We start from the raw sequence: 7,500 nt of genomic DNA, 5'->3' as shown, positions 1-7,500 counted from the left end.
TTTTTTTTTTTTCTACAGCCGCCTCCCCCTGCGGTGCTCACGCCGCTGCCCTGCCCGGACCCGCTGGCCGCCGTGCGACCGCTGGCATCGACCGGTGTCTGCGTCCGCGTGGGGTCCCAGCACGGCCGGGTCTCTGGCCGGCATTCCCGCCACCCCCTCCCGGCAGCCCCCGCGCTCCCCGCCGCCTGCCCCTTGTGACGTCACAAGTAGCCGAGGAGGGGTAACAGGGCGCTTCCGGGCCCGGGCTCCCGAGCTGCCTGTGACGTCACGCCGTGCCCGAGCGGGCCCTGGCTTGAAGCAGGCGGCGGCTCGGGATGACACGGGCACCCGCGTAGCTCCAAGGCAGGGAGCAGGCCGTGGCCTGAGCCTCTCGCGGCGAAGTCACGCCTGGACTAGGACGTGATGGGCCTGGGCCGGGCCGTGGCTGGTGGGCTCTCACGCGAGGGGGTCTCCTGCAGCTTTCGAGCCGGTAGGCAGGCCAGCGGCGAGGCGAGGCCTGGCTTATGCAGCGCCCCTCGTGATCTCACCTTCAACTGGGGAGGCGACGGGGCCAGCGCAGCTGCCGGCTAGCGTACGGACGCGAGGGTCGGAACCGGCAGGGAAGAGTTCGGCTGAGACGGGATCGAACGCGGACCTGAAAACACGCGACGAGAATCACGAACGGAGAGGTCAAGCGGAAGCCTGACCAGCGCTAGGGCATCGATTCAGAAACGGTTCAGGAGCTCACGCTCTGCCCACGCACGTGCGCCCGCCTGCCCCGCACCCCCACAAGCTGCCCGGCCCGAAGCCGTCTGCCTGGGGCTGCCCGCGCGCGCACGCGTATACGGCCGCCCCCCCATCCCGCCAAAGCCGCCCCACCCGCCACGTGCTTCTCCGTGAGACCGGCGGCGCCCCCCCAACACCGCCGCTTGGCCCGCGACGAGCCCGCCCCCCCCCCCCCCCCCCCCCAACCCTCCCGCCACCAGGTTCACCGTGACACCGGCCGCCCCCCCCACCCCCCAGCCCACCCACCCCCCCCCCGCCACCCCCCGCCCCATCCCACCCCCCCACCCCCCGCCCCCGCCACCCCCGGGGTTCGCGAGGAGACCGGCCGCCCCCTACCTCCGGCCCGCTTTCCACCAGCAGCAGCACATTGGCCGCTCCAGGGAAGGAAGGCGGGAGACCTTAGGACCCAGCGGCGTCGCCGCCGCCGCCTCCGTGCCGGGGGGCCCGGAGGGGCCTCCCGCCGGCGGCGGCGATGATGGGTGGCGCGTGTTTTGGACGCTGAGCCCCCGCAGCTGCCGAGTCCCTGCCGCGCCGTGCCCGCGGCCCGGCTCCCCGCCTTCCTCAGTCGGTCGCTCGGCCGCCCGCCCTCCTGCCCGCCTGCTCCGTTCCCGCCCCGGGTTGAAAGCCAAACGAACGCCGAAGGGGTGGGAGGGAGAGCAGCGACGGGGCGGGGGTGTGTGTGTAACAACAGAAACCGCTCCCCACCAACACCACCCCCCCACCACCCCCCCCCCCCCCCGCCCCCCCACCGCCGCAACGAGCTCTGTCGACCCCCCTGCCGACCCCCCCCCAACCCCCACCCCTCCCGCCACCAGGTCCACCGTGACACCGGCCGCCCCCTGCCACCCCCGGGGTTCGCGAGGAGACCGGCCGCCCCCTACCTCCGGCCCGCTTTCCACCAGCAGCAGCACATTGGCCGCTCCAGGGAAGGAAGGCGGGAGACCTTAGGACCCAGCGGCGTCGCCGCCGCCGCCTCCGTGCCGGGGGGCCCGGAGGGGCCTCCCGCCGGCGGCGGCGATGATGGGTGGCGCGTGTTTTGGACGCTGAGCCCCCGCAGCTGCCGAGTCCCTGCCGCGCCGTGCCCGCGGCCCGGCTCCCCGCCTTCCTCAGTCGGTCGCTCGGCCGCCCGCCCTCCTGCCCGCCTGCTCCGTTCCCGCCGCGGGTTGAAAGCCAAACGAACGCCGAAGGGGTGGGAGGGAGAGCAGCGAGGGCGGGTGGTGGTGGTGGTGGTGGTGTAACAGAAACCGCCCCCGATCCCCCACCCCCCAGCCGTAGTGCTCCGCGGCGCCGAGGAGGCTGCGGTCGGTTGGCGGCCGCACCCACCGCCCTGCAGCTCCGGAGTTGCAGCGGTGGGGCGGGGACCAACGGCTCTTCGGGCGCGCGGGCGACGGTGGGGGTCGGGGGGCTGGGGGGGGTGGGGGGCTGGGGGTGTCTGTGTGTGTGCGCGTGCGTGCGTGCGTGTGTGTGTGTGTGTGTGTGTCTGTGTCTGTGTGTGCGTGTGTGTGTGTGCGCGCCTGTGTCTCTCTCTCTCGCGCGCGCGCTCTCTCTCTCTCTCTCTCTCTCTCTCTCTCTGTGTCTCTGCGTGTGTGTCCGAGCTCGTGTGTGTCGCGGCGGGGGGGGGGGGGGGGGGGGAACAAACAACAAAACAACAATCCGAACAACACACACACACACACACACACGCGCGCACACACCCCCACACCCCCTATTCCCACACATAAAGCCCGGGAGCCCCCTTCCCACCCCCCCACCCCAACCCCGTCGAAAAAAACCTAAACGCGAATGCCAGCGAGCGCCTGGCAACGCCGGGACCCGGACCCGGACCCGGACCCGGACCCGGACCCGGTGAAGGGCGCCCGGTGCCCACGCCTCTGCGGCACAGCGAAAGGCGGGGGGAAAGAAACAAAATAAAAACACACACACGCACCCCCACCCCCCCCCCCACCCCCCCTCCCCCGAGACTAAAGCTAAACCCACGCTGCGAAACCAAAAGCTGAAGCCGAGGACCGCCCGGCAGCGCCGGGACCCCGACCCGGCGAAAAGCGCCCGGTTCCCGATGCGAACTCGCTCCAGCGAGACGGGCGTCTCCGTTGGGGGTGAGGTGCGGGGAACGTCGCCGCTTCTGCCGGGTCCCCTGGCAGCCGCGGGAAGCGGGGGGGGGGAGTGGCGGGCGGCGCCGTGCGGCGCGGAGTGGCGCGGCGCAGAGGGGCTGACTGGCGGCCGAGGGGGCGGGCAGCGAATGATGCCAGCGACTGCATGGCAGCCAACGGGTCGGGGCGGGGGGGTGGGGGGGCTGGTGCTGCGTGCACATGAGAGCGCGGCGGGGCGCGGGGGTGCGGGGGTGCGTTAAGAAAAAAAATTTCCCTTTTCATTTATTTTTTTTCGGATTTCATTGGCATCTATCGAAACAAAAATGTCTCGCACGACGCGGCCGCCAGGTCTACCCGCCTCCGGGGCGTGAAGCGGCCGACAGGTCTGCCCGCCTCCGGGGCGTGAGGCGGCCGTCAGGTCTACCCGCCTCCGCGGCGTGAGGCGGCCGTCAGGTCTACCCGCCTCCGCGGCGTGTGGCGGCCGTCAGGTCTACCCGCCTCCGGGGCGTGTGGCGGCCGTCAGGTCTACCCGCCTCCGGGGCGTGAGGCGGCCGTCAGGTCTACCCGCCTCCGCGGCGTGTGGCGGCCGTCAGGTCTACCCGCCTCCGGGGCGTGTGGCGGCCGTCAGGTCTACCCGCCTCCGGGGCGTGAGGCGGCCGTCAGGTCTACCCGCCTCCGCGGCGTGAGGCGGCCGTCAGGTCTACCCGCCTCCGGGGCGTGAGGCGGCCGTCAGGTCTACCCGCCTCCGGGGCGTGAGGCGGCCGTCAGGTCTACCCGCCTCCGGGGCGTGTGGCGGCCGTCAGGTCTACCCGCCTCCGGGGCGTGAGGCGGCCGTCAGGTCTACCCGCCTCCGGGGCGCGACGCGGCCGTCAGGTCTACCCGCCTCCGGGGCGTGAGGCGGCCGTCAGGTCTACCCGCCTCCGGGGCGCGACGCGGCCGTCAGGTCTACCCGCCTCCGGGGCGTGAGGCGGCCGTCAGGTCTACCCGCCTCCGCGGCGTGAGGCGGCCGTCAGGTCTACCCGCCTCCGGGGCGTGTGGCGGCCGTCAGGTCTACCCGCCTCCGGGGCGTGAGGCGGCCGTCAGGTCTACCCGCCTCCGGGGCGCGACGCGGCCGTCAGGTCTACCCGCCTCCGGGGCGTGTGGCGGCCGTCAGGTCTACCCGCCTCCGGGGCGTGAGGCGGCCGTCAGGTCTACCCGCCTCCGGGGCGTGAGGCGGCCGTCAGGTCTACCCGCTTCCGGGGCGTGAGGCGGCCGTCAGGTCTACCCGCCTCCGGGGCGTGAGGCGGCCGTCAGGTCTACCCGCTTCCGCGGCGTGAGGCGGCCGTCAGGTCTACCCGCCTCCGGGGCGTGAGGCGGCCGTCAGGTCTACCCGCCTCCGGGGCGTGAGGCGGCCGTCAGGTCTACCCGCCTCCGGGGCGTGAGGCGGCCGTCAGGTCTACCCGCCTCCGGGGCGTGAGGCGGCCGTCAGGTCTACCCGCTTCCGCGGCGTGAGGCGGCCGTCAGGTCTACCCGCCTCCGGGGCGTGTGGCGGCCGTCAGGTCTACCCGCCTCCGGGGCGTGAGGCGGCCGTCAGGTCTACCCGCCTCCGGGGCGTGAGGCGGCCGTCAGGTCTACCCGCTTCCGCGGCGTGAGGCGGCCGTCAGGTCTACCCGCTTCCGCGGCGTGAGGCGGCCGTCAGGTCTACCCGCCTCCGGGGCGTGAGGCGGCCGTCAGGTCTACCCGCCTCCGGGGCGTGAGGCGGCCGTCAGGTCTACCCGCCTCCGGGGCGTGAGGCGGCCGTCAGGTCTACCCACCTCCGAGGCGACCGGCGGTGGCCGCTAGGTGTACCCGGCTCCACGTTGCCGGCGGCCGGCTCAGCGTCCGTCGAAAGGGCTGCCAGGTCTACCCGGCTCCGTCGGGACTTAGAGCGCGGGCAGACCTGTTGGCTCCGGCAGTTCCTCCAAGGGGTCGCTGTTTCGCGCTGCCTCCAGTTAGGTCATCGTAAGAGTCGGCGTCTCTGCAGCGCCTCCCCCGCTGGCAGGCAGACACTGCCTTTAAGCGCCCCTTTCCGGCGCGGACCCATATTCTCCTTATATAGGGGCACGAGGCGTCTCTGCTCCAGACAAGCGCCACCGAGCGAGGGCACGCGGCTTAGCCGGCCAAGTGGAATGCTGGGCGGCCGCAGACGGTGGTTTCCCCCGGGGAATTGGGCACGGTTCTCAAGCCGGTGCTCTGTCAGGCGAGCGTGCACGGAACCGAGAGCACCCAGAGAGATGCCGAACGGCACGAAGCCGGGCGGCGTTGGGGCGGTCGCTGCCGAGTGGTGAGAAAAGGACGGGCAGAGGTGCACGGGAGAGGCCGAAGACCGGTGGCCGGAGGCGGCTGGCGGCACTTGAACGCTGGATACTGGGGGGGGGAGCCGAGCTGTGAGACTACCGTGGGTGGTTACCCCCGTCCCCCCCCCGGTCCCCCGAGAGCCCGATGATGGCGGAGGGGGGGAGCGCCGGTATGTGTGTTGACACAGCGGTGCTCCGTACGGTTCCAGCCCGTCGGGGGCTGTTGCCCAGCTCCTTGAGGGGGCCTTGGGGATGGGAGGAGAGGTGGCGGCGGCGGCACCTGCTCCCTTTGTTTGCCGGCCTTAAGCCGGAGCCCGTGGCATGGGCACGCCACGGTTTTGGCTGGTCGCGGTGGCCGGCAGCTTGGATGCAGACGGCCCGGGGGGGGTGTGTCTCGAGCCACCGGTGGGTGGCCCCCCCCCCCCGGCCCCCCGAGAGCCCGACGATGGTAAGGCGAGAGGCGGCGGCGCCTCCCTGGTTCTTGGTTTACTCCTTTCGTTGCCGGTATCGTATGCCATACGTGCGGGGCGGCCTGTGGTGTCCGGCCGGCTCTCGGCGTCCCTGGTTTCTACCGGCCGGGCTCGGTGAAGGGAGGTCTGCACGGTGCTGTGAGCGAAGGCTAGTCGACTCCTCGGGTCCTTTGCTCTCTCGGCCCTAAGCCGGAGCCCGTGACATGGGCACAGCACGGTACGTTTTTGGCCGCCGGTGTTGGCTGGCAGCCGGGTGCAGATGGCCGTGGTGGGGTGTCTCGAGCCTTCAGCGGCTACCCCCCCCCACCACTCTGGTCCCCTGAGAAGCCGGATGATGGTAAGGCGAGGCGGCGGCGCCTCGGTCCTCTTTTCCGCTTTCTTTTTTTCCTGGTGCAGATGCCATACGTGGGGCGGCCTGCGGTGTCCGGTCTGCTCCTGGCGTCCCTGGTTTGTACCAGCCGGGCTCAGTGAAGGGGAGGTCTGCACGGTGCTGTGAGCGAGGTTGGTCGGCGCCTCGGTTCCTTTGCTCTCTGGCCCTAAGCCGGAGCCCGCGATGCGGGTACAGCACGTTTTTTTGTTTTTGGCCGGTGGTGGTGTCCGGCAGCCGGATGCAGATGGCCGGCGGGGTGTCCTGAGCCTTCAGCGGCTTTCCCCCGGCCCCCCGCCTGAGCTGTTCCACACCTGGCTTTTTCCCTCCGGGGTAACCTGTTCCCTGCGTTTGTTGGGCAAAGGCCGGTGGCCGGCGGCGGCCGCCGGCACTTGAACGCTGGAAGACCGGCGGAGTCGAGCCTGTCGCGGCTTTACCCCGGTCCAGCCGAGTCGGCTGAAGGGAATCCTTGTGCGTGGCGGGTGGGTGGCGGCGGTGGCGGGGCACATCCCGCGCACCCGGTCCCCCACCCCCTCGACTGGTACCGGTACGGAGGCGTAGCCTACTGAGGCTGGCCTCGGGCACGTCGGACAGGCTTCGCGGCGAGCCGGCTCTGCCGGTGTTGAAGCCGCCGGAGCACCTGTCACGGATGTCGCCCCTGCTCGCTCGCACGCAGAGCCCCGCGTCGTCCGCCCGCCCGCTTGCGGGTGGCCGAGGGCAGGCGCGCGGTGGCTGTCGCTGTCCCAGGACCCGTGGCCGTTGTGGCCTTCGCTGATCGATGAGGCACTTGGGGTCGCGTCGGAAAGGGCCCCCGGCGGGCCGGCTCTGCTGTACTCCCCGTAATAGGGAGCCGCGGTGGCGTCCGGTGTTCAGGCAGGGCGGTCTCCTTTCCAATTCGCTTCCCCGCTGTGAGCGAGGTATCGTCCTAGTCTCTTCCCCCCCCCGAGCGAGAAGGGGGCCGTGGCGACGGCGGCGAGGCGCGTGCCTCCCCCGTGTCACCTCACCCTGTCCTGCTGCCGCTCGGCGCGGGGGGGGGTTTCCTGGGCCTTCCTTACCGAACCAGGCTGTGTGACAGCCGCGTGGCCCCGCGAGCCACCAGGTGTCCTAAACCACGCCGAGGCGCCGGTGCCGACCTCGGTCCGGGTGCCCGTGGGTGCCGGCCGCAAGCAGCGCTGGGCGGCGAGGGCGGTCGAGCCGCGAAAGAAACCGGGCCAAAGCGAGGGAAGAAAAGCGTGTCCGGGCCGCGTCTGCCCGGGCGGGCCTGGAGGCGTGCCGCGGGCGGCAGGGGGGCGTCCCCCTCCGGCGCTGGCGCCGCCGCCGTGTAGGGCTCTCCGTGCCGCCCTTCCGCCTGCTGCAGAGCGAGCCGCCCCGGCAGGGGCCTCGGTCCGCGGGGTCGCGCCCGCCTCGGCGGGTCGCTGTCTCCTCTAGCACGTCCGGTGCTCCCGCGGCAGTGGGGAGGGGGGGGGAAGAGCGAGCGCTCGGTCGTCTCCCCC

Source organism: Athene noctua, unplaced genomic scaffold, assembly GCF_965140245.1.
Source record: "Athene noctua unplaced genomic scaffold, bAthNoc1.hap1.1 HAP1_HAP1_scaffold_643, whole genome shotgun sequence".
Taxonomy (NCBI): domain Eukaryota; kingdom Metazoa; phylum Chordata; class Aves; order Strigiformes; family Strigidae; genus Athene; species Athene noctua.
Note: the sequence above shows the minus strand (reverse complement) of the source record.